We start from the raw sequence: 26060 nt of genomic DNA, 5'->3' as shown, positions 1-26060 counted from the left end.
TATATATGGAGCTATTAGGGCTGATTTGAGACAACTTTTTCAAGGCAGCCCGACCACATACCTCCACGGTTTTACCTCTAGATCGCGTTTCTACGGATCTTGGACGGAGCCCTGCTAAGATTAGATCACCACCAACCTCTGGAGCACCGTCACGCTGCTGGAGAACTCATCTACCTCTCCGTCTCTCTTGCTGGATCAAGAAGGCCGAGATCATCGTCGAGCTGTACGTGTGCTGAACGCGGAGGTGACATCCGTTCGGCACTAGATTGTGGGACGGATCGCGGGACGGTTCGCGGGGCGGATCGAGGGACGTGAGGACGTTCCACTACATCAACCGCGTTCACTAACGCTTCTGTTGTGCGATCTACAAGGGTACGTAGATCAGAAATCCCCTCTCGTAGATGGACATCACCATGATAGGTCTTCGTGCGCGTAGGAAATTTTTTGTTTCCCATGCGACGTTCACCAATAGTGGCATCATGAGCTAGGTTCATGCGTAGATGTAATCTCGAGTAGAACACAAAAGTTTTTGTGGGCGGTGATGTGCGTCTTGCTGCCCTCCTTAGTATTTTCTTGATTCCGCGCTATTGTTGGATTGAAGCGGCTTGGACCGACATTACTCGTACGCTTACGAGAGACTGGTTTCATCGCTACGAGTAACTCCATTGCTCAAAGATGACTGGCAAGTGTCGGTTTCTCCAACTTTAGTTGAATCGGATTTGACCGAGGAGGTCCTTGGATAAGGTTAAATAGCAATTCATATATCTCCGTTGTGGTGTTTGCGTAAGTAAGATGCGATCCTACTAGATACCCATGGTCACCACGTAAAACATGCAACAACAAATTAGAGGACGTCTAACTTGTTTTTGCAGGGTATGCTTGTGATGTGATATGGCGAACGATGTGATGTGATATATTGGATGTATGAGATGATCATGTTGTAATAGATAATATCGACTTGCACGTCGATGGTACGGCAACCGGCAGGAGCCATCGGGTTGTCTTTAAACTAATGTTTGTGCTTGCAGATGCGTTTACTATTTTGCTAGGATGTAGCTTTATGAGTAATAGCATGAGTAGCACGACAACCCCGATGGCGACACGTTGATGGAGATCATGGTGTGGCGCCGGTGACAAGAAGATCATGCCGATGCTTTGGTGATGGAGATCAAGGAGCACGTGATGATGGCCATATTATGTCACTTATGAATTGCATGTGATGTTAATGCTTTTATGCACCTTATTTTGCTTAGAACGACGGTAGCACTATGAGGTGATCTCTCACTAAAATTTCAAGACGAAATTGTGTTCTCTCCGACTGTGCACCGTTGCTACAGTTCGTCATTTCGAGACACCACGTGATGATCGGGTGTGATAGACTCGACGTTCACATACAACGGGTGCAAAACAGTTGCACACGCGGAACACTCGAGTTAAGCTTGACGAGCCTAGCATATGCAGACATGGCCTCAGAACACATGAGACCGAAAGGTCGATCATGAATCATATAGTTGATATGATTAGCATAGGGATGCTTACCACTGAAACTATACTCAACTCACGTGATGATCGGACTTGAGCTAGTGTAAGTGGGTCATGAACCACTCAAATGACTAGAGAGATGTACTTTTTGAGTGGGAGTTTAGCAAGTAATTTGATTAAGTTAAACTCTAATTATATTGAACATAGTCTAAGTCCACTTTGAATATATTTGTGTTGTAGATCATGGCTCATGCAACAGTCACCCTGAATTTTAATACGTTCCTAGAGAAAGCTAAGTTGAAAGATGATGGAAGCAACTTTGTAGACTGGGCTCGTAATCTTAAGTTGATCCTACAAGCTGGGAAGAAGGATTATGTCCTTAATGCTGCGCTAGGAGATGAACCACCCGCTACGGCTGACCAAGATGTTAAGAACGCTTGGTTAACACGTAAGGAGGGCTACTCAGTAGTTCAATGTGCAGTCTTGTATGGCTTAGAGCCGGGACTTCAACGTCGCTTTGAGCGTCATGGAGCATATGAGATGTTCCAGGAGTTGAAGTTTATCTTTCAGAAGAATGCCCGGATTGAGAGGTATGAGACCTCCGATAAATTCTATGCTTGCAAGATGGAGGAGAATTCGTCTGGCAGTGAACATGTGCTCAAAATGTGTGGGTACTCAAACCGTCTAGCTGAGCTGAGGATTGAACTCCCGCAAGAGGCTATCACTGAGAGAATTCTTCAATCACTGCCGCCAAGCTATAAGGGCTTTGTGTTGAAATACAACATGCAAGGGATGAACAAGTCACCCGACGAGTTGTTTGCGATGCTGAAAGTCGCAGAGTCTGAACTCCGTAAAGAGCATCAAGTGTTGATGGTGAATAGGACCACTAGTTTCAAGAGAAACGACAAAGGGAAGAAGGGTAATTCAAAGAAGAGCGGCAAGCCTGTTGCCAATCTGACGAAGAAACCCAAAGCTGGACCTAAGCCTGAAATAGAGTGCTACTATTGCAAGGGTATGGGTCAGTGGAAGCGCAACTGCCCCAAGTATGTGGCTGATAAGAAGGCGGCCAAAGAAAAATCAGGTATATTTGATATACATGTTATTGATGTGTACTTAACCGGCTCTCGTAGTAGTGCCTGGGCATTCGATACCGGTTCTGTTGCTCATATTTGCAACTCGAAACAGGAACTGCGGAATAGGCGAAGGCTAGGTTCCAAGGTTGATGCAATCACCGTCGGCACAGTTTCACTTCAGTTACCATCAGGATTAGTTATGAACTTGAATAATTGTTATTTAGTGCCTGCGTTGAGCATGAACATTATATCTGGATCTTGTTTATTGCGAGACGGTCACTCTTTTAAGTCAGAGAATAATGGTTGTTCTATTTCTATGAGTAACATCTTTTATGGTCATGCACCCAATGTGAGAGGATTGTTCATATTGAATCTTGATAGTGTTAATACGCATATACATAACATTGAGACCAAAAGAGTTAGAGTTAACAATGATAGCGCCATGTTTTTGTAGCACTGCCGCTTAGGTCATATTGGTGTAAAGCGCATGAAGAAACTCCATACCGATGGACTTAAGGAGTCACTTGACTTTGATTCACTTGACACGTGCGAACCATGCCTCATGGGCAAGATGACTAAAACTCCGTTCTCCGGAACAATGGAGCGTGCAACTGACTTGTTGGAAATCATACATACCGATGTGTGCGGTCCGATGAACGTGGAGGCACGCGGCGGATATCGTTATTTTCTCACCTTCACTGACGATTTGAGTAGATATAGTTATGTCTACTTAATGAAGCACAAGTCTGAAACATTTGAAAAGTTCAAGCAATTTCAGAGTGAAGTTGAAAATCATCGTAACAAGAAGATCAAGTTCCTACGGTCTGATCGTGGGGGTGAATATCTGAATTTCGAGTTTGGTGCTCACTTAAGACAATGTGGAATTGTTTCACAGTTGACACCACCTGGAACACCACAGCGTAATGGTGTGTCCGAACGTCGTAATCGTACTTTATTAGAGATGGTGCGATCTATGATGTCTCTTATCGATTTGCCGTTATCGTTTTGGGGTTATGCATTAGACACAGCTGCATTCACTTTAAATAGGGCACCATCAAAATCCGTTGAGACGACACCATACGAACTGTGGTATGGCAAAAGGCCAAAGTTGTCGTTTCTTAAAGTTTGGGGATGTGATACTTATGTCAAAAAGCTTCAACCTGAAAAGCTGGAACCGAAAGCGAAAAAGTGCATCTTCATAGGTTACCCCAAAGAGACAGTTGGGTACACCTTCTATCTCAAATCCGAGGGCAAAGTGTTTGTTGCTAAAACGGAGCTTTTCTCGAGAAGGAGCTTCTCTCGAGATAATTGAGTGGGAGGAAGATAGAACTTGATGAGGTTGTCGAACCTCTCATCCCTCTGGATGGTGGCGCAGGGCAAGGGGAAAGCCCTGTCGTTGCGACGCTGGTTGAGGAGGAAGTTAATGATGATGATCATGAAACTACGGTTCAAGTTCCTATCGAACCACGCAGGTCGACGAGACCACGTGCTGCTCCAGAGTGGTACGGTAATCCTGTCTTATCAATCATGTTGTTGGACAACAATGAGCCTGCGAATTCTGAAGAAGCAATGGTGGACCCAGATTCCAACAAATGGCTGGAGGCCATGAAGTCCGAGATAGGATCCATGTATGAAAACAAAGTGTGGACTTTGGAAGTACTACCTGAGGGCCGCAAGGTTATTCAGAACAAATGGATCTTTAAGAAGAAGACGGTCGCTGACGGCAATGTGACCGTTTATAAAGCTCGACTTGTGGCAAAGGGTTTTTCACAAGTTCAAGGAGTTGACTACGATGAGACATTCTCACCCGTAGCGATGCTTAAGTCCGTCAGAATCATGTTAGCAATAGCTGCATTTTTCGATTATGAAATCTGGCAGATGGATGTCAAAACGGCGTTCCTTAACGGTTTCCTTAAGGAAGAGTTGTATATGATGCAACCCTAATGTTTTGTCGATCCCAAAAATGCTAACAAGGTATGCAAGCTCCAGCGATCCATTTATGGACTGGTGCAAGCATCTCGGAGTTGGAATAAACGCTTTGATGAGGTGATCAAAGCATTTGGGTTTATACAAGTGGTTGGAGAATCTTGTATTTACAAGAAAGTGAGTGGGAGCTCTGTGGCGTTTCTAATATTATATGTGGATGACATATTTATGATTGGAAACAACGTAGAGTTTTTGGAGAGCGTAAAGGATTACTTCAATAAAATTTTCTCTATGAAGGACCTAGGAGAAGCTGCTTACATTCTAGGCATTAAGATCTACAGGGATAGATCGAAACGCCTGATAGGACTTTCACAAAGCACATACCTTGATAAAGTTTTGAAGAGGTTCAAAATGGAACAGTCCAAGAAAGGGTTCTTGCCAGTTTTACAAGGTACGAGATTGAGTAAGACTCAGTGCCGAGCAACTGATAAAGACAGAGAGCATATGAGCACCATCCCCTATGCTTCAGCCATAGGATCTATCATGTATGCAATGTTGTGCACTAGACCGGACGTTAGCCTGGCCATAAGTATGACAGGCAGGTTCCAGAGTAATCCAGGAGTGGATCACTGGACGACGGTCAAGAATATCCTGAAGTACCTGAAAAGGACTAAGGAGATGTTTCTTGTGTATGGAGGTGACGAAGAGCTCGCCGTAAAGGGTTACGTTGATGCAAGCTTTGACACAGATCCGGACGACTCTAATTCGCAGACCAGATACGTATTTATTCTTAATGGGGGTGCGGTAAGCTGGTGCAGTTCCAAGCAAAGCGTCGTAGCTGATTCTACATGTGAAGCGGAGTACATGGCTGCCTCGGAGGCGGCTAAGGAGGGTGTCTGGATGAAGCAGTTCATGACGGATCTTGGAGTGGTGCCAAGCGCACTGAATCCAATAACCTTGTTCTGTGACAACACGGGTGCCATTGCCTTAGCAAAGGAACCACGGTTTCACAAGAAGACCAGACACATCAAATGACGCTTCAACCTCATCCACGACTACGTCGAAGGGGAGGACGTAAATATATGCAAAGTGCACATGGATCTGAATATAGCAGACCCGCTGACTAAACCTCTTCCACGGGCAAAGCATGATCAACACCAGAACTGTATGGTGTTAGATTTATTACAATGTAATTCACATGGTGATGTGAGGGCTAGATTATTGACTCTAGTGCAAGTGGGATACTTTTGGAATTATGCCCTAGAGGCAATAATAAATATAGTTATTATTATAATTCCTGTATCAAGATAATCGTTTATTATCCATGCTATAATTGTATTGAATGAAGACTTATATACATGTGTGGATACATAGACAAAACACTGTCCCTAGCAAGCCTCTAGTTGGCTAGCCAGTTGATCAAAGATAGTCAGGGTCTTCTAACTATGTACAAGGTGTTGTTGCTTGATAACTGGATCACTTCATTAGGAGAATCACGTGATGGACTAGACCCAAACTAATAGACGTAGCATGTTGATCGTGTCATTTTGTTGCTACTGCTTTCTGCTTGTCAAGTATTTGTTCCTATGACCATGAGATCATATAACTCACTGACACCGGAGGAATGCTTTGTGTGTATCAAACGTCGCAACGTAACTGGGTGACTATAAAGATGCTCTACAGGTATCTCCGAAGATGTTCGTTGAGTTAGTATGGATCGAGACTGGGATTTGTCACTCCGTGTGACAGAGAGGTATCTTGGGGCCCACTCGGTAATAGAACATCACACACAAGCCTTGCAAGCAATGTAACTTAGTGTAAGTTGCCGGATCTTGTATTACGGAACGAGTAAAGAGACTTGCCGGTAAACGAGATTGAAATAGGTATGCCGATGCTGACGATCGAATCTCGGGCAAGTAACATACCGGAGGACAAAGGGAATGAAATACGGGTTTATATGAATCCTTGGCACTGAGGTTCAAACCATAAGATCTTCGTAGAATATGTGGGATCCAATATGGGCATCCAGGTCCCGCTATTGGATATTGACCGAGGAGTCACTCGGGTCATGTCTACATAGTTCTCGAACCCGCAGGGTCTGCACACTTAAGGTTCGACGTTGTTTTATGCGTATTTGAGTTATATGGTTGGTTACCGAATGTTGTTCGGAGTCCCGGAAGAGATCACGGACGTCACGAGGGTTTCCGGAATGGTTCGGAAACGAAGATTAATATATAGGATGACCTCATTTGATTACCGGAAGGTTTTCGGAGTTACCGGAAATGTACCGGGAATGACGAATGGGTTCCGAGTGTTCACCGGGGGGGGGGGGGGGCAGCCCACCCCGGGAAAGCCCATAGGCCTTGGGGATGGCGCACCAGCCCTTGGTGGGCTGGTAGGACAGCAAAAGAAGGCCCTATGCGCCATAGATAGAAAATCAAAGAGAAAAGAAAAAAAAGAGGTGGGAAGGGAGAGAAGGACTCCACCTTCCAATCCTAGTTGGACTAGGATTGGAGGAGGACTCCTCCTCCCCTTGGTGCGCAGCCCTTGGGGTTCTTTGAGCCTCAAGGCAAGCCTCCCCTCCCTCCTCCTATATATATTGAGCTATTAGGGCTGATTTGAGACAACTTTTCCAAGGCAGCCCGACCACATACCTCCACGGTTTTACCTCTAGATCGTGTTTCTGCGGAGCTCGGGCGGAGCCCTGCTAAGATTAGATCACCATCAACCTCCGGAGCGCCGTCACGCTGCCGGAGAACTCATCTACCTCTCCGTCTCTCTTGCTGGATCAAGAAGGCTGAGATCATCGTCGAGCTGTACGTGTGCTGAACGCGGAGGTGACGTCCGTTCGGCACTAGATCGTGGGACGGATCGCGGGACGGTTCGCGGGGCGGATCGAGGGACGTGAGGACGTTCCACTACATCAACCGCGTTCACTAACGCTTCTGCTGTGCGATCTACAAGGGTACGTAGATCGGAAATCCCCTCTCGTAGATGGACATCACCATGATAGGTCTTTGTGCGCGTTGGAAAATTTTTGTTTCCCATGCGACGTTCACCAACAAGGGTCTCATGCCATGCCTCGCGGGCGAATGGCCATTCCAGCAACAGGTGTCGTAAAGTTTGGGCTCTTGATCGCATAGGAGGCAGCGAGGATGTTGCTGCATTCCATGGCGGGCCAACCTCTCGGCAGTCCGGCAGCTATCTTGGCTGGCCAGCCAATGAAAGAATTTGACCTCCGGTGGCGCGCAACTTTTCCATATGAGCTTCCATGAGTAGCATGTCGTAGATCCATGGAATGTGGCTAAGTAGCATGACTTCACCAAGTAGATGCCGCTCGCTGTTCACTTTCATATCAACGGGTCTGGGCCAGCCGAGAACTCGATGTGTTGCATGATCTGCGAGAGCTGCAGGTACTGACCATCTTGTGCAGGCCTAATGTGCCATGCCTCATGAACATATCACCCGGTACACTTGTCTCTTCTACATCTAAGTCAGTCTATCATTTTAGATGTAAAATATTTGCTTATCTCTCTTGTTAGTATGTAATGTTAGCCTAAAAGTTCCACAAATCAATCAAACTCGGAACACTATTATTAAGCTGCACTTTTGTCTGCTTGATAGGTACATGCCTTTAGTCTTGTATTATGTTCTTGAAGTTGTCTTTACCCATACGAGTGTTGGTGATAGTAAAAGTAACCTGCTACATAACCTCCTTGCTGCCTTGATTTCGAGTTTTTGACATGTATTCCTGAAGCCTTTTTTCCTGTATAAAGAAGGTAGTATTTTCACATACTGACTTACTATGTGACATGAACGTTGATAGAACTTTTGATTTCCTGCCAGTACAAATTAATTTCTGCAGGATTTTTTACTAATTAGTGGGTATGATCCTGAGATTAATCTTGGACAGACGCGATTTTAAGCAGACAGAAGAGAAGTCGCCACCGCATGACGCGGCCAACAGCGTGCCATTATCCTCGTCTGTACCGAAGCAAGCATACACACGTATGCCCGGCCGTGAGGTTTTTTCCCCTGTCGCCATCTCACTTTAAACTCTAATCTGGACCTCCCAGTAGTGACGATTTTTCTTTGCATGAGCAGCACCATCAGTGGTGACTTTGGAGTCTGCTTTCCTGCCGGCCGTCTTTTGTTACGGTCTAGGTCGACCTTGCTGTCTTTATCGTAAACTAGTCTCATCAATACCAGTCGTTTTCTAGATTGTTTTATTGAAGTCCGATAAAAATCAAGTCTAGATTGGAAGGACGAAGAAGTCTCCAACCACACATCCTCACTGGACTTTTCCTAAGAACCAATGAACCATCACCTCAAGTGTTTGTCTTTTATAGCTGTGTGCCATTTTCTTCACTTCAGCACAAAGCGTTTTCTGATGAATATGGCCACATCTTGCATCCTCATTTTCGTCGTCTTCTTCCTGAGCTCATCCTGCACATCTGATGATGATACTCTTACACGTGCAAAGCCACTTTTTTCCGGCGACAAGCTCGTCTCCAGCAAGGGAGTCTTTGCTCTTGGCTTCTAGTTCTTCTCCCCGGCGAGCTCCAACACGAGCCTATACCTTGGTATATGGCACAACCAGATCCCAGATCCACGCTTTGTGTGGGTCGCCAACCGCGATAGCCCAATCAGTACACCTTCTTCTCCCATGCTCGCCATCACAAACAGTTCTGACTTGGTGTTGTCGGACTCCCAAGGCATCACTTCCTGGGTGACGAAGAACAACATCTCCTCTGGGGGAACCGGAGTTTCTGCGGTGCTGCTCGACACGGGTAACTTTGTCCTCCGCTTTGCAAACGGAACACATATTTGGCAAAGCTTTGATCATCCAACCGACACGATCCTACCAACCATGAAGTTTCTTGTGAGACACAAGGGACAAGTGGGTGGGCGGCTCGTTGCTTGGAAGGGCCCCGATGACCCATCGTCCGGGGGCTTCTCCTGCCGCAGTGACCCAGCCTCCCCGGATCTTCAAATGCTCATTTCGAATCGGACTAGACCGTACTATCGAGGTGGGTGGAATGGTCAAACGGTGTCTGGTGGCATGTGCTTGAGCAATAGCAGCTCCACCGTCGTCCAAACGGCCATCGACCTACAAGATGAACTCTACTTTATGTTCACAGTCTCCGATGGATCACCATTCACCTTCTTCATGCTTGAGCACACAGGCAAGTTGACATCTCTAAGCTGGAACAATCAGTCATTCTCATGGGTAACTATTGCTTCCCACCCTGCTGCTGCATGTGACATCTACTCTTCATGTGGACCGTTTGGATACTGTGACCTCACCGTGAGAGCAGCAATGTGCCAGTGCCTCGATGGGTTCGAGCCTAATGGTCTTAACATTTCAAGAGGCTGTCGGAAAGCAATCTTATTTCATGCCCTTGTCTATGATAAAGGTCCCTGATAAGTTCTTGCATATACCAAATAGAAGCCTAGAAGAGTGTGAGGCCGAGTGCAGCAGCAATTGCTCATGTACGGCATATGCTTACACAACTTTCAGCCACGATGTTGGTGAGGCCGACCTGTCAAGGTGTTTAGTTTGGACAGGGGAGCTTATCGACACTGACAAGTATTCCAGCGAATCATTTTTTACTCCAGGGAAATCCATTAACTCTGGTGAAAACTTGTACCTCCGGCTTGCCGACTCACATGGTAGGGGGGGGGGGGGGGGGGGGGTTCCAGCTGCTTTCCATGGACACTTTCTTTATTACTAGTCCCTGCATCAAATTAAATTACACCAAGTTTAAATACTTATACAGTGAAGTCTAGGCACATATAGGAATGCAAAATTAAAAATTCATGTGAACTTTTTTTTTGCGAATATAAAAAAAAAATCATGTGAACTTACTCAAGTGCATATGTCCTACTAGCTTTCCTGCACGTGAAATGGATGTTTTTCACTATAAACGGCAGATGTTGTCAAGATGGCGGATTCAGGCATATTGTTGTACTATTTTGTAAGGTCCTTGAAAATAATCAATAAAATGATGGCATGCATCTTCCAGATACAGAGACCGGGGGTTATCCTTCTTTTCTAAAAAAAAATAAAATAAAAATAATGCATGCTTGAATTAGCTGCGGACTAAATGCTTTGAACACCACAATTTTAATAGAAAAAGTAGTTCCTCTAAAACCAACTTGCCGATGATTATTAATGTTCCATATTGTAAACTGAACATGTACGCATAGTTACAGTTAGTCCACACCTGCTTTTTGTGTATGCATGCTTCAGCAAGGTGGTTTTATCTTTTATGCTTCATGATTTAGATTGGAGAAAGGTGTAAAAGCACCCGGGTGTCTAGGCACCCTCTATGAACAGTAAATTAAAAAAAAACTTATTTAAAACTTTACAATATATAAGATGGTCAAACTTTGTAGGTTCTTACAAGTTTTCATGTCAAAATATTATGTAGAAAAAGATGTACAAATAAGTTTTAGATTTCAATGCTAGAAGTGCTTAAAATTTGAAGTACTAAGATGTTTTTCCCGTGGAGGGCTCCTCAAATGCTTTTCTGGCATGAAAACTTGCAAGCACCTAGAAAGTTTGATCATCTTTGATCTTGCAAAGTTTCAGATTTTTTTGATTTTTTCTATTTGTTTTGTTGTTACTGTTTATAGAGGGTGCCTAGGCACCCGGGTGCTGAAAATCCACTCTCCTTGATATGCAAGGTTACAAGAGGGATAGTTTTAGAGTTAATGAATGTCTCCTGGGTTGGAGTTAAAAGTTGCTAAATGCACTTTTTGGTGTGAAAGGGTAATTAACTACTACATAAGTAACAAAAGTTGGTTTCCATTTTTTTGCTCAATTCAATAATATGCGCTCATGTAGGGCACACTGGAAGATGGAAATGAGATTTCTGTCAAAAGGCTTAGTAAGAGTTCTGACAAGGTCTAGTGGAGTTCAAAAATGAAGTGGTTCTAATCGCCAAACTGCAGCACAAGAACCTAGTCAGACTTCTTGGGTTCTGCATTCAGGAACATGAGAAGCTATTGATCTATGAATACTTACCTAACAAAAGTTTGGATGCATTTCTTTTTGGTATGTGCTTGTTCAATTATCACATACATATTGTGAAGTTCTTACATTAACCAAATTGATACTCATAATGAATAGTTTTGTTTCATAATTGCCCGTGAAAGATTCTGCAAGAAAACATGTGCTCGATTGGGTGACACGGTTCAAAATAATTGAAGGAGTAGAAAGAGGACTTCTTTATCTCTATCGAGATTCGAGATTAACAATAATTCACAGAGATCTTAAAGCAAGCAACATCTTATTGGACATAGAAATGACTCCCAAAATTTCAGATTTTGGTATGGCAATTTTTTTTGTTGCAGACCAGAATCATGCAAACACTACACGGGTCGTCGGAACATAGTAAGTAATTAGTGAACAAACAAACCAATAGAAGTTTAGCATTTATGATTAGGTACAAAATACTATATACATTCCTTACTGACTTGTTGCATGTTTTAAACAGTGGTTACATGTTGCCTGAATATGCGATGGGAGGTGCCTTTTCTATGAAATCGGACACTTACTGCTACAGTGTTCTTATCTTGGAGATTGTTAGTGGCATGAAGGTCAGCTCGCCTCAGCTGAGAACAAACTTTTCTGGCCTTATAACCTACGTAATTATTATGGAATACATGAAATTATCAATAACATCCTAGGCCCACAAAAAAATATGTAGTAACATGGTTTCATTCTATTGGCCACCCATGGAGATTATGGGAAGAGGGGAAACAACTGAACTAGTGGACTCTTCAGTTGTTGTGAGTTGCCCACTTCATGAAGCTTTACGGTGCATTCATGTGGGACTTCAGTGTGTTCAAGACCATCCAAGTGATAGGCCATTAATGTCATCGGTTCTGTCTATGATAGAAAATGAAAGTGGACTACTTCCAACTCCAAAGCAACCTGTATATTTTACTACAAGTAATTGTGAAGGTGAAGAAGCAAGGGAGAACATGGAGAATTCATTTAATACAATTAGTATCACAACACTTGAGAGTCGTTAGATGTTGTCAAATTTAGTGTGTGTGAGTTCTGTTATAGCTGGTTGTATGATGTATGAGTTTACTTTATGAACTAAATTTGTAATAGGCGGGTGTATGTGTTAATTTATCTATACCTCTATATACCTATACCTATACCTATACCTACTAATAGAGGGACTAATGTTTCTGCCCGTCCATCATCAAATAGCCCTTGAAGATGGCAAGAATTACCCACCAATGCCATCTGTAAGTGACTAAAATGATTCGTTTTCTATTAGGTGGCCACTAGTTGCCTTCAGTTCATGTATAGGTATGCACTCATAATGTCACAAGCGCATAAGCACTCCACTAGCTAGGGCGCCACTTGGTCATCAGGTAGTCCTAGGTTGCATACGAGCTTTCTCGTTTTTTGTCCTTCTCCCTGAATTTCTATTTGCGTAAGGTAGAGTTGCCTCGCCAAAAATCATTTAGCAGATGGGTTGCACAATTTAATTTCGGCCCAACTACCTTTTGAACCTTTTTTCACAAATTTAAGTATTTAAATAAATATAACACACTTTCACTACCGATAATTAAAGTGCTCGAAGTCTCATCCCCAAAGCGTCAAGATTTGGTGGACTGGTGTGAGTAACATGGAAGATAGAAGGAACACTCCTTTTACCATCATTTTACAAGTACAATAAATGTCTTCAAATTTATTCCAGCCTTCACTTTTGAATACGTTGACAATTTTGTTTAGATTTCAAGTCTAAGCTCTTAAATTGACATTAACCAATCAAATATTTCACTTGGAGTGGTACTATACAAGCATATATACAAGATCAATAGTTAAAAAGGATAAAATATTTGATATACCACAAGCCACGGTAATTTGGGAACTTAAATTACATTAGAATAGGAACTTAAGAAGCTTCATAGATCTGTCATGGTATTTATGTAAGTGAATTCCTGATTTTTGAGTAGTTGCTTTCTACTGTTGACAAGATCAGTTTAGTGAAAATTGTACTCCCAATTATGGCGTGTGTGCTACCGACATGCAGAGCCCTCATTTGGATATGCGTATGAAAAGGTACGGTAAAGAATCTTCTTGTTTTTGACACATGACATTAATTAGTATAGGAAGAGTTAAGAACAACAACGGATGTCCTAACTAGCAGGAAAATGGCAAAACAAGGAAGATCATAAGATGCGAGGATACTTTAACACATCCAACATACTTGAAGGTGAAAATACAGAAATTCCACTTGTTAGCTATGAAGACATCCTTTCAGCAATTCACTGATTCGAACCTCCTTGGACATGGAGGTTTTGGCAAAGTTTACAAGGTAGATGAAAGTGGTACTTACAATAGAACATTTTTATTATAGAATAGGAAACAAACATAGTTACCTTTCAAATGTTATCTGAGTCTAGAAAGTTCCCTTGACTCAATATGTTTCTACAATTGCTCCCCAAGTCAACCCCTGACTGGCACTCTCTGGCAATAGCTAGACGAATGCTGATTTTGTGACAACAAACCTTTCCTTGCAACAGTACCAGAAGAATGCTACTAGCACTCCCCAACAATGAAACTAGAAGAATGTTGTTGACGGCCCACCAGGGCGTGGGTTCGCAACAGTTTTCGAGGGTAGAGTATTCAACCCAAATTTGTTGGTACGCCAGACAGGAGGTGAGAGAATACTCTCGAGTATTAGCAGCTGAATTTGTCTGATTCAACCGCACCTGAAAGATTAGTATCTGCAAGCAAAGTAGTAACAACAAAGTAGTATGATAACAACAGTGTCAGAAACGATCTGTTGACGGCAGACTATTCCTAACGATTGTATCAATGGAGCCAAGTTGCCTCGTTGACGGAAATTGTTAGTTCCCGTCAACGACCAGCGAATCAAAAGTGTAGCAGGTAGCAGCAGTGTAACGAGTAACAGTAGTGGCAAGGAACAGCAGTAGTGACATCAGTAGCAAGTAGCAACAGTAGCAAGCGACAATAGTAGAAACAGTAGCAGCAGAGCAAGACAAGTAACATGAGTAGTAGGACAAACTCGTAGGCAATGGGTCGATGATTTGTTTGGATGATATTCATCATGCAACAGCTATAACACGGAGAGATATGTGGCTAGCTCCCGTTCGTCAATGTGATGTAGGCATGCATCCCGTTTGTCGTCATACGTGCTTAGGGAAAAGAATTTGCATGACATCTATTGTCCATCCCTCCCGTGGCAGCGGGGTCCAAAAGGAAACTATGGGATATTAAGGTTCTCCTTTTAATAAAGAACCGGACCAACGCATTAGCACTTGGTGAACACATGAACTCCTCAAACTATGGTCATCATCGGGAGTGGTTCCGGTTATTGTCACTCCGGGGTTGCCGGATCATAACACATAGTAGCTAACTACAACTTGCAAGATCGGATCTAAAACACACATATATTGGTGACAACATAATAATTTCAGATCTTAAATCATGGCACTCGGGCCCTAGCGACAAGCATTAAGCATGGCAAAGTAGTAGCAACATCAATCTCAGAACATAGTGGATACTAGGGATCAATCCCCATCAAAACTAACTCGATTACATGATAGATCTCATCCTACTCATCATCGCCCAGCGAGCCTACGAATAGATTACTCACGAACGACGAAGAGCTTCATGGAATTGGAGAGGGAAGAAGGTTGATGATGACGATGGCGACGATTTCCCCTATTCGGAGCCCAAAACGGACTCCAGATCTGCCCTCTAGATGAAGAACAGGTTGTGGCGGCGCCTCCGTATCACAAACGCAATGAAATCTTTTTTTTTTCTGGGACGAAAGTGAACTTATAGACCTGAGGTTGGGGGCAGCAGAGCTATGTGGGCCCACAAGCTTGCCCACCGCCACCAGGGGGGTGGCGGAGCCAGGGCTTGTGGCCCACTAGCCCACCCCCTCAGGTGGAACTTGGCGCAGATATTTTTCATATTTTCCAAAAGTGCTCCCCGTAAATTTTCAGGACGTTTGGAGAACTTTGATTTCTGCACAAAATAACGCCAAGGCAATTCTGCTTAAAACAGCGTCAGTCCAGGTTAGTTCCATTCAAATCATGCAAATTAGAGTCCAAAACAAGGGCAAAAGAGTTTGGAAAAGTAGATACGATGGAGACGTATCAACTCCCCCAAGCTTAAAACCTTGCTTGTCCTCAAGCAACTCAGTTGACAAACTGAGAGAGAAAGAAAAACTTTGACAAACTCTGTTTGATCTTGTTGTTGCAACTATGTCTAACTCATAACCAGAATTTCAGCAAGATCACAAGTTAACCACATAAGCAAGTGACACAAAGGTCTCATGGTAAACTAATATCAATGGCGTAATGAGCTAGCGAGCAAATAATAATGAGTTTCAAATACCAACACTTCAATCAAAACAAGCATGAAGCAATATGAATAGGTGGTATCTCGCTAGCTCTTTTTGAGACTGCAAAACATAAATGCATAGCACTTTCAAAGATCAAGGGCTGACTAAACATTGTAATTCATAGCAATGAAGATCCAGTCATAGTCATACTCAATATCAATGAAAAGCAAAGCATAAAAATGACAGAGGTGCTCTCTAATTGGTGCTTATAGAAGAGGAGGATGACTCAATAGGAAAATAAATAGACAGGCCCTTCGCAGAGGGAAGCATTGATTTGCAGAGGTGCCAGAGCTCAAGCTTTGGAAACAGAGATAATAATTTTGGTGGCATGCTTTCATTGTCAATGCAATGACCAAGAGTTCTCAATATCTTCCATGCTACTCATGCTATAGGCGGTTCCCAAACAGAAAAGTAAAGTTTGAACTCCCCCACCACCAATCAATCACACTCCACGGCTAGCCGAATCCTCGGGTACCGTCCATACTAACATCAATCCGGGGGGAGTCTTGTTTCACAGTTATGTTTTCGATTTAAGCGTGGAACTGGGCATTCCAATTACTGGCCCCATTCTCGTGAATGACAATGAATAAACACATGTCGAGGATAACACTCCTAGCATGAAATATACCAATAGCCCCCTGTCACCACATGAGCGGTTCGGGCATGCAAAACATATTATTTCTTGAAGGTTTAGAGAGTGGCACATGCAAATTTACTTGGAACGGCAGGTAGATACCGCAAATAGGTAGGTATGGTGGACTCATATGGCACAACTTTGGGTTTATGGGAGGTGGATGCACAAGCAGTATTCCCGCTTAGTACAAGTGAAGGCTAGCAAAAGACTGGGAAGCGACCAACTAGAGAGCGACAACAGTCATCAAAATGCAATGAGTTTGACTAGCATTGAATGCAAGCATGAACAGGATATAAATAACCATGAACACGAACATCATAGAGGCTATGTTGATTTTGTTTCAACTACATGCATGAACATGCGCCAAGTCAAGCAACTTGAAACATTCAAAGGAGAATACCATCCTATCATACTACGTCATAGTCATTTCAAAATCTATGTTGGCATTCAAGACAAACCATTATAAACTCCTAGCTAAATAAGCATGGCATCAGAAACTATGATCTCTAAGTTGTCATTGCAAACATGGTTCTCTCACAACAAAGCTAAATCTGGGTCGACAAGCTAGTCATATTTACAAAAACAAAATAGATAGAGTTCATACCAACTTTTCAGTCTCAGTCACTTCATCACATATCATCATTATTGCCTTTCATTTGCACGATCGAACGATGTGAACAATAATAAGTGTGCTCGTGCATTGGACTAAGCTGAATCTGCAGGCAAACACAAAGGAGAAGACAAAGTAATATGGCTCTTTGAAAGTTAAACAGGTAAGCATGCAAGAACCACTAAACATTGAAACCAATATCTTCTACCTTGACCCAAAGAAAAAGAAAACTATTTACACGGGAAAGCTCCCAACAAGAAAAAGAAGAAAGACATTTTTTTTGGTTTTTCTCAAAAGGACACAAAACAAGAAAACAAGAAAACAAAAATAAACTACCAGGGATAATACAGTGGCAAAGTGTAAACACCGGCTAACAAAGTGAAAGCATAAGCAAGAATGTAAAGTCGGTGAGAACACGTACTCCCCCAAGCTTAGGCTTTTGGCCTAACTTGGTCAACTCCCATGGATGGTCCTGGCGAAACCCAAAATCATAATGGGTGTTATACGGGAGTGCTGCAGCCACTGCCTGAATAGCTGCCTCACGAAGTCGAGCAACCGTCACCTCCCTCTCATACTCCTCTGCCTCTCCTATGGTTATGTAGTATCTTCGTTTTACCTGAAAGTCAAAGAAAGCAGGAGCAGGAAGGGTATTATGGAAAACACGTTGCCGGTTAAATATCAAGCGGTATAGGAGGGATCCATGATCTCTCTCAAGGAACTGGTAGCGTGTTAGAGCGACACGATCAAGGTAGGCTGTATGGAGAGGAGGGTCTTCTGGACGGATGGATACTCCAAGAAAATTTGCCAAGCGTGTAGCATAAACTCCACCAAAGAAATCCCCCTCACTGGCATTTTTATTCAGCCTCCTTGCTATTATAGCTCCCATATTGAAGCTCCTGTCACCTGTTACTGCGCTCTTAAGGATACTAAGATCAGAAGAGCATAGGTGACAATGTGCACCCTTGCCGTTAATGCACCTACCTATGAAGAGGGAAAGGTAGTGCAAGGCAGGGAAATTGATGCTTCCTATGGTGGCTTGCATGATATCTCTGGTTTCTCCAACATTTATACTGGAGACAAAGTCTCTGACCGAAGACTTAGAAGGATCATTAATACTACCCCCATCGGGTATCTTACAAATCCTATTGAAATCCTCCAAATCCACGGTATAGGATTTTATCATACACATCAAACAGTATGGATGAGTCACGGCCAACCAAAAATTTAAATCTACGCACAAAAGAGGCAGTGAGCATAGAATACTGTTCACATTTATCTGAGAGGAACTCTTCTAACCTGGCATTGCGGACAAGTGTATCAAACTCATCCTTGAAACCTGCTTCGATCATGAACTCATCGGAAGGCCATTCACATGGTTGCACCGGTGCGTCCCTTAGTTGAAAAGGTTTGGGCTCCCGAAAAGAAAGACGATGACCCTTCTTACTTGAGGAACCACCATGAAACTTCCTCCTGAACATAATTTCCTTTTGCTGAAATTTTTGAAGTTCAAGAGAAAAGTGAATGAAGACCCACCACACCTTGTAGCAACTACTGCTACTAGTGCCTAGAGACCGTATCACGCGCTAAAACTACTTGGGACCAGCTAAAATCAACATTTCTAGCTCAAGAACAGGGTCACCAAGGTAGCAAGAATACGCGAAGGATAAAGCACTGGAGCAAAAACTAATTGGACCAATGGAGGAGTCACTTACCAAGGAGTAATTTCCCCAAAACGATTCGGAGAATGGTGCTTTGAGCAAGGAGATCGAAAATCACAGCCAAATGAGCAAGAACACAGGTTTGAGCTGCGAAACAATTTTTTCTGGAGGTGGAAGAAGAGGCTGGGAGCTGGAATGAGTGGAGGGGGTCCCTGTGGGCCCCACAAGCTTGCCCTCCGCCACAAGGGGGTGGCGGTGGTAGGGCTTGTGGACCACTGGTCTGGCCCCCAGGCCAGCTCTCAGGCCCAGTAATTTTCAAAAAATCCATAAAAAAATCAGACTAAATTTTCAGGACCATCGGAGAACTTTTATTTTCGAGGTATTTTTTTCCGGGACGCTAAAACAGAAAACAGGAAAAACTAAAGTAATTCTATAATTTTCTTCTAAGCAATAGAAAATGAAAGCTTAAAACAGAGGTATGTGACTCTTTGATTCATCCATTTCATGGTCATCGAAAGAAATCCGTCAATGGGGTTGATCAAGTCCTCATGACAAAACCTTCTCGAATCGCAAGAGAGAACGGAGAATTTTCGAATAGCCACTAAGTCACCTCAATGGGGATATGTATCTCCCCAACAAGCAAATCATACTTCATCTTGACACGAGGAATAGGGCATTCAAAGCTCCCAATAAGAATCGATGAAGTCTTTTCGATAGCATTGATGCAATGTGCTTGATATCGTTTCTTCGGAAAGTGCACTGTGTGCTCATTACCGTTGACATGGAAAGTGACATTGCCTTTGTTGCAATCTATAACATCCCCTGCAGTGTTTAAAAAGGGTCTTCCGAGGATGACAGCCATGGCATCGTCCTCAGGAATATCCAAGATAACAAAGTCTGTTAAGTTAGTGGTATTAGCAACCACAACAGGCACATCCTCGCAAATGCCGATAGGGAAAGCAGTTGATTTGTCGGCCATCTGCAGAGAAATTTCAGTGGGTGTCAACTTATCCAATTCAAGTCTACGATAAAGAGAGAGCGGCATAACACTAACACCGGCTCCAAGGTAACATAAGGCAGTTCTTACGTAGTTTCCTTTAATAGAGCAAGGTATAGTGGGCACTCCGGGATCACCAAGTTTCTTAGGAGTTCCACCCTTGAAAGTGTAGTTGGCAAGCATGGTGGAGATCTCAAGATCTAGTATCTTCCGTTTATTAGTCACGATATCTTTCATGTACTTGGCATACGGAGACATCTTGAGCATATTAGTTAACCGCATTTGCAGATAGATGGGTCTTATCATCTCAACGGAGCGCTCAAAATCCTCATCATCCTTTTTCTTGGATGGCTTAGGAGGAAAGGGCATAGATCTCTGAACCCATGGCTCCCTTTCTTTACCATGCTTCCTAGCAGTGAAGTCATTCTTATCGTATTTCTTAGGTTGTGGGTTACCAGGATTAACCGAAGGTTCAATCTCCACATCCTCATCATTGTTGGATTGAGCATTATTATGAACATCACTGTTCATATTGTCACCAGGTTCATGTTCATCACCAGATTGTGTTTCTGCATCAGTCGCAGAAATATCATTAGGTTCTTTAGGTGTGACAGTATTTGGTGAACTGGCATGTAGGTTTCTATCATCCTTCTTCTTCTCCTTAGGATGACTGGGTGTATCAGCATTGATTCCTTGAGAATCTTGATCAATTATCTTAGGATGACCTTCAGGATACAAAGGTTCCGGAGTCATTTTGCCTCCTCTAGTAATGACTCTGACAGAGTTGTCATTTAATTCATTGAGCAAGTCATTCTGAGCTTTAAGTACTTGTTCTACCTGAGTAGTAATCATAGAGGCATGTTTACTCAGAAGCTTCAGATCATTGACATTTCTGTCTACACAAGCACTTAAATGGCTAAGCATACGAGTACTTTGTTCCAAATGTCTGCTAACATAATCATCGAAACTCTGTTGTTTGGCAACAAAGTTGTCAAATTCATCAAAGCATAGGCTAGCAGGTTTGTCAAAAGGAATATCATTCTCATCAAACCTACGCAGAGAATTCACTTCTACTACCTGTATCGAGTTATCGAGACCATGGATCTCTTCGATAGGTGGTAGATTTTTGACATCTTCAGATCGAATGCCTTTCTCTTGCATAGATTTCTTGGCTTCTTGCATATCTTCGGGACTGGGGAATAGAATACCTCTTTTCTTAGGAGTTGGCTTAGGAGGTGGTTCGGGAATAGTCCAAGCATTATCGTTGATCAAGATGTTATTCAGCAGGGTCTCAGTTTGTTCTACAATTTGTTCCCTAAAAACACAACCGACACAACTATCTAGGTGGTCTCTAGAGGCATCGGTAAGTCCGTTATAGAGGATATCAAGTATCTCGTTCTTCTTAAGAGGGTGATCACGCAAAGCATTCTGTAGCTGGACGAGCCTCCCCCAAGCTTGTGGGAGACTCTCTTCTTGGAGTTGAGCAAAGTTGTATATTTCCTGCAAGGCAGCTTGCTTCTTATGGGCAGGGAAATATTTCTCACAGAAGTAATAGACCATATCCTGGGGACTACTCACACATCCAGGAGCAAGAGAGGTGAACCAGGCTTTAGCGTCATCCTTTAGAGAGAAAGGAAACAGCTTAAGGATATAGTAGTGGCGGATCTTCTCCTCATTAGTGAAAAGGGTGGCTATATCGTGTAGTTTGGTAAGATGGGCTACGACCGTCTCAGACTTATAACCGTGAAAAGGATCAGATTCGACTAGAGAGATTATCTCAGGATCGACAGAGAATTCATAATCCTTATCGGTGATAAAGATATGTGAAGTGGCAAACTTCCGGTCGTATTTCATCCTAGCTTTCAGATATTTTTCCTTCCACTTGAGAAGTAATTTCTCAGCGTCATAGGCATCCTTACACGCAAGAAAATCCTCAGCTATCTCTCCCTCCATAACGCAACCCTCAGGTATATCAACCAATTCATATCTAGGAGAGCTAGATCTAACAGGAGCAAAAGCAGGTTCTATCTCAATAGTATCGGCATTTTCAGAAGCATCACGAGCATTGGCAGTAACTCTAGCAATATGAGCATCTAGGAATACCCCTAGTGGAACATCAGGCAAAGTAGTATCTCTAGCAGTATCAAGCATAGCATCATCAGGAAAAATAGGATCTCTAGCATCATCAGGCAAAGCAGTATGAGGCATAGCATCTCTAGCAATATCAGGCATAGCATCTCTAGCAGTATCAGACATAGTATCAAGCATAGTATCATCAGACATAGTATCAAGAATAGCATCTCTAGCAGAGCATCATAAGCATCATCAAGCACATGCGACATATAAAGATTTCTAGCAGGAGGTGATGTCGCAAACTTACTCATAACTGAAGGTGAATCAAGTGCAGAGCTAGATGGCAATTCCTTACCTCCCCTCGTAGTTGAGGGCAAGACTTTGGTTTTCGGATCCTTCAAATTCTGCATAGTGATCAGCAGATATAAATCCCAAGTAACTCAGAGAATATAGCAATACCTCCCCGGCAACGGCGCCAGAAAAGTGCTGACTGGCACTCTGTGGCAATAGCTAGACGAATGCTGATTTTGTGACAACAAACCTTCCCTTGCAACGGTGCCAGAAGAATGCTACTAGCACTCCCCAGCAATGAAACTAGAAGAATGTTGTTGATGGCCCACCAGCGCGTGGGTTCGCAACAGTTTTCGAGGGTAGAGTATTCGACCCAAATTTGTTGGTATGCCAGACAGGAGGTGAGAGAATACTCTCGAGTATTAGCAGCTGAATTTGTCTGATTCAACCGCACCTGAAAGATTAGTATCTGCAAGCAAAGTAGTAACAGCAAAGTAGTATGATAACAACGGTGTCAGAAACGATCTGTTGACGGCAGACTATTCCTAACGATTGTATCAATGGCGCCAAGTTGCCTCGTTGACGGAAATTGTTAGTTCCCGTCAATGACCAACGAATCAAAAGTGTAGCAGGTAGTAGCAGTGTAACGAGTAACAGCAGTGGCAAGGAACAACAGTAGTGACAACAGTAGCAAGTAGCAACAGTAGCAAGCGACAGTAGTAGCAACAGTAGCAGCAGAGCAAGACAAGTAACAACAGCAGAGCAAGACAAGTAACATCAGCAGTAGGACAAACTCGAAGGCAATGGGTCGGTGATTTGTTTGGATGATATTCATCATGCAACAGCTATAACACGGAGAGATATGTGGCTAGCTCCCATTCGTCAATGTGATGTAGGCATGCATTCCGTGTGTCGTCATACGTGCTTAGGGAAAAGAACTTGCATGACATCTATTGTCCATCCCTCCCGTGGCAGCGGGGTCCAAAAGGAAACTACGGGATATTAAGGTTCTCCTTTTAATAAAGAACCGGACCGACGCATTAGCACTTGGTGAACACATGAACTCCTCAAACTATGGTCATCACCGGGAGTGGTTCCGGTTATTGTCACTCCGGGGTTGCCGGATCATAACACATAGTAGGTAATTACAACTTGCAAGATCGGATCTAAAACACACATATATTGGTGACAACATAATAATTTCAGATATGAAATCATGGCACTCGGGCCCTAGTGACAAGCATTAAGCATGGCAAAGTACTAGCAACATCAATCTGAGAACATAGTGGATACTAGGGATCAATCCCCATCAAAACTAACTCGATTACATGATAGATCTCTTCCTACTCATCACCGCCCAACGAGCCTACGAATAGATTACTCACGAACGACGAAGAGCTTCATGGAATTGGAGAGGGAAGAAGGTTGATGATGACGATGGCGACGATTTCCCCTATCTGGAGCCCAAACGGACTCCAGATCTGCCCTCCAGATGAAGAACAGGTTGTGGCGGCGCCTCCGTATCGCAAACGCGATGAAATCTTTTTTTTTCTAGGACGTAAGTGAACTTATAAACCTGAGATTGGGGGCGGCAGAGCTGTGTGGGCCCCACAAGCTTGCCCACCGCCACCAGGGGGGTGGCGGAGCCAGGCTGGTGGCCCACTCGCCCACCCCCTCAGGTGGAACTTGGTGCAGATATCTTTCATATTTTCTAAAAATGCTCCCCGTAAATTTTCAGGACGTTTGGAGAACTTTGATTTCTGCACAAAAGTAACACCAAGGCAATTCTGCTGAAAACAGCGTTAGTCCAGGTTAGTTCCATTCAAATTATGCAAATTAGAGTCCAAAACATGGGCAAAAGAGTTTGGAAAAGTAGGTACGATGGAGACGTATCAACCCCTAATATGGATAATGTGGCATCTGTTTGTATAAGTAGATGACTTATGATCATTAGGAAAAATATGATGACTTAAGCGCTTGTCATCGTTGCTGTTGTTTGTTTTCTAACCAAAGGCTTTGCTAACATAACAATAAACACATATTTAGGTCGACGCCAAATTAGTGAAACTTGTCTGTGTTGATACCACATTGTCCAAAATCTATGTGGCTTAGTACGAGTTGGATTTGCACTAGTTTTTGATATCCAAGGTTATAAAGGGATAGTTTTAGTGTTGATAAAGTCTCCTAGGCTGGAGTTAAAAGGGGGCTAAATGCACTTCTTCATGTGAAAGGGTAATTTAATACATAAGTAAAAAAAGTTGGTTTCCATTTTTTGCTCAATTCAATAATATGTGCTCATGTAGGGCACACTAGAAAGTGGACATCAAGTTGTTGTCAAAAGGCCCACTAAGAGTTTTGGACAAGGTATAGTGGAGTTCAAAAATGAAGTGGTTCCAATCGCCAAACTGCAGCACAAGAACCTAGTCAGACTTCTTGGGTGTTGCATTCATGAAGATGAGAAGCTATTGGCCTACAAATACTTACCTAACAAAAGTTTGGATGCCTTTCTTTTGGTTTGTGTTTGTTCAATTATCACATTCATATATATTCTGAAGTGCTTGCATTGATCAAATTGATACTCATAGTGAATAGCTTTGTTTCATAATCGGGCGTGAAAGATTCTGCAAGAAAACATGTGCTCGGTTGGGTGACACGGTTCAAAAATACTTAAAGGAGTAGCAAGAGGCCTTCTTTATCTCCATCAAGATTCAAGATTAACAATAAATCACAGAGATCTTAAAGCACGCAACATATTATTGGACAGAAAAATGACTCCTAAAATTTAAGATTTTGGTATGGCAAGAACTTTTAGTGCAAACCAGAATCATGCAAACACTACACGGGTCGTGGGGACACATTAAGTAAGTACTGAATAAACAAATCCATTGAAATATAGCTTTTATGATTATGCACAAAATACTATATACATTCCTTACTAACTTGTTGCATGTTTTAAACGGTGGTTACATGTCGCCTGAACATGCGATGGGAGGTGCCTTTTCTATGAAATCAGACACTTGCGGCTACGGTGTTCTTATTTTGGAGATTCTTAGTGGCATGAAGATCAGTTTGTCTCTTCTCAGAACAAACTTTTCTAGCCTTTATAACCTATGTAATTATTATCGAATATACAAAATTATCAATAAGATCCTAGGCCCAAAAATTAATTTGGTGTGTGTGAATTATGTTATAGGTGGTTGTATGCTTTATGAGTTTACTATCTGAAATAATCAATAAGACCCTAGGCCCACAAAAAATTATTTAGTAACATGGTTTTGCGATGTACCTTCCTGTTTATATGAAAATTTCCATTCATGTTAATTGTTATCAGCATTCAATCGGATAGAATTTTGGTATAGAATTTTGGTTTGTGTGCAAATACCATTGTGGGGTACCTTTATTGTTGATGAAATGATTCCACATGACCCAAGAAATCGAAAAAGAAATGATTACGCATCCAACTCAATTATTTTAGGGGAACTCAATTTATTTTAATCCCGCAACACTAGCTCCATTGTGAGGACGACCTTCTCAAACAGATGGAAAAGATACACTCTATTCGGCCTTTTCCTCGCGTGTCATATAACTCAAGTGCACGTAGGGGCCAAAAGCCCATATGGCCGTCATCTGGTTCTCCAAAAAACAAATATGGCCGTCATCTAGACTAGCAGCAACCAATGGAAGCCCTTATTTGACCCTCTTTGCGTCAAATTGGTGGCGCCATGCACAGGGGCAACTCAACTGGGCCAACACATCAATATGTACCGCAGGACATAAAAGATGGCAAAAAAATAGAGGCGGGCACTCTGAGGATTCGAATCAGAGGCAAAATGTATGCGACCGCATATACGTAGCCACTCTAGTTCACTACTATAGTTGAAAGTAGTGCAGCGCATATATTATAGAAC

General features: G+C 42.9%; 2 pseudogenes; both read left to right on the top strand.

The window, feature by feature from the left end:
- Positions 1–8876: 8876 nt before the first annotated feature.
- LOC123428803 lies at positions 8877–12524 on the top strand (annotated as a pseudogene).
- An 11532-nt stretch (positions 12525–24056) lies between these two features.
- On the top strand, positions 24057–25377 carry LOC123428802 (annotated as a pseudogene).
- The last annotated feature ends 683 nt before the right edge of the window (positions 25378–26060 follow it).

The sequence above is a fragment of the Hordeum vulgare genome, chromosome 2H, assembly GCF_904849725.1.
Source record: "Hordeum vulgare subsp. vulgare chromosome 2H, MorexV3_pseudomolecules_assembly, whole genome shotgun sequence".
NCBI lineage: Eukaryota > Viridiplantae > Streptophyta > Magnoliopsida > Poales > Poaceae > Hordeum > Hordeum vulgare.
This window is presented reverse-complemented; position numbering and strand designations above follow the sequence as displayed.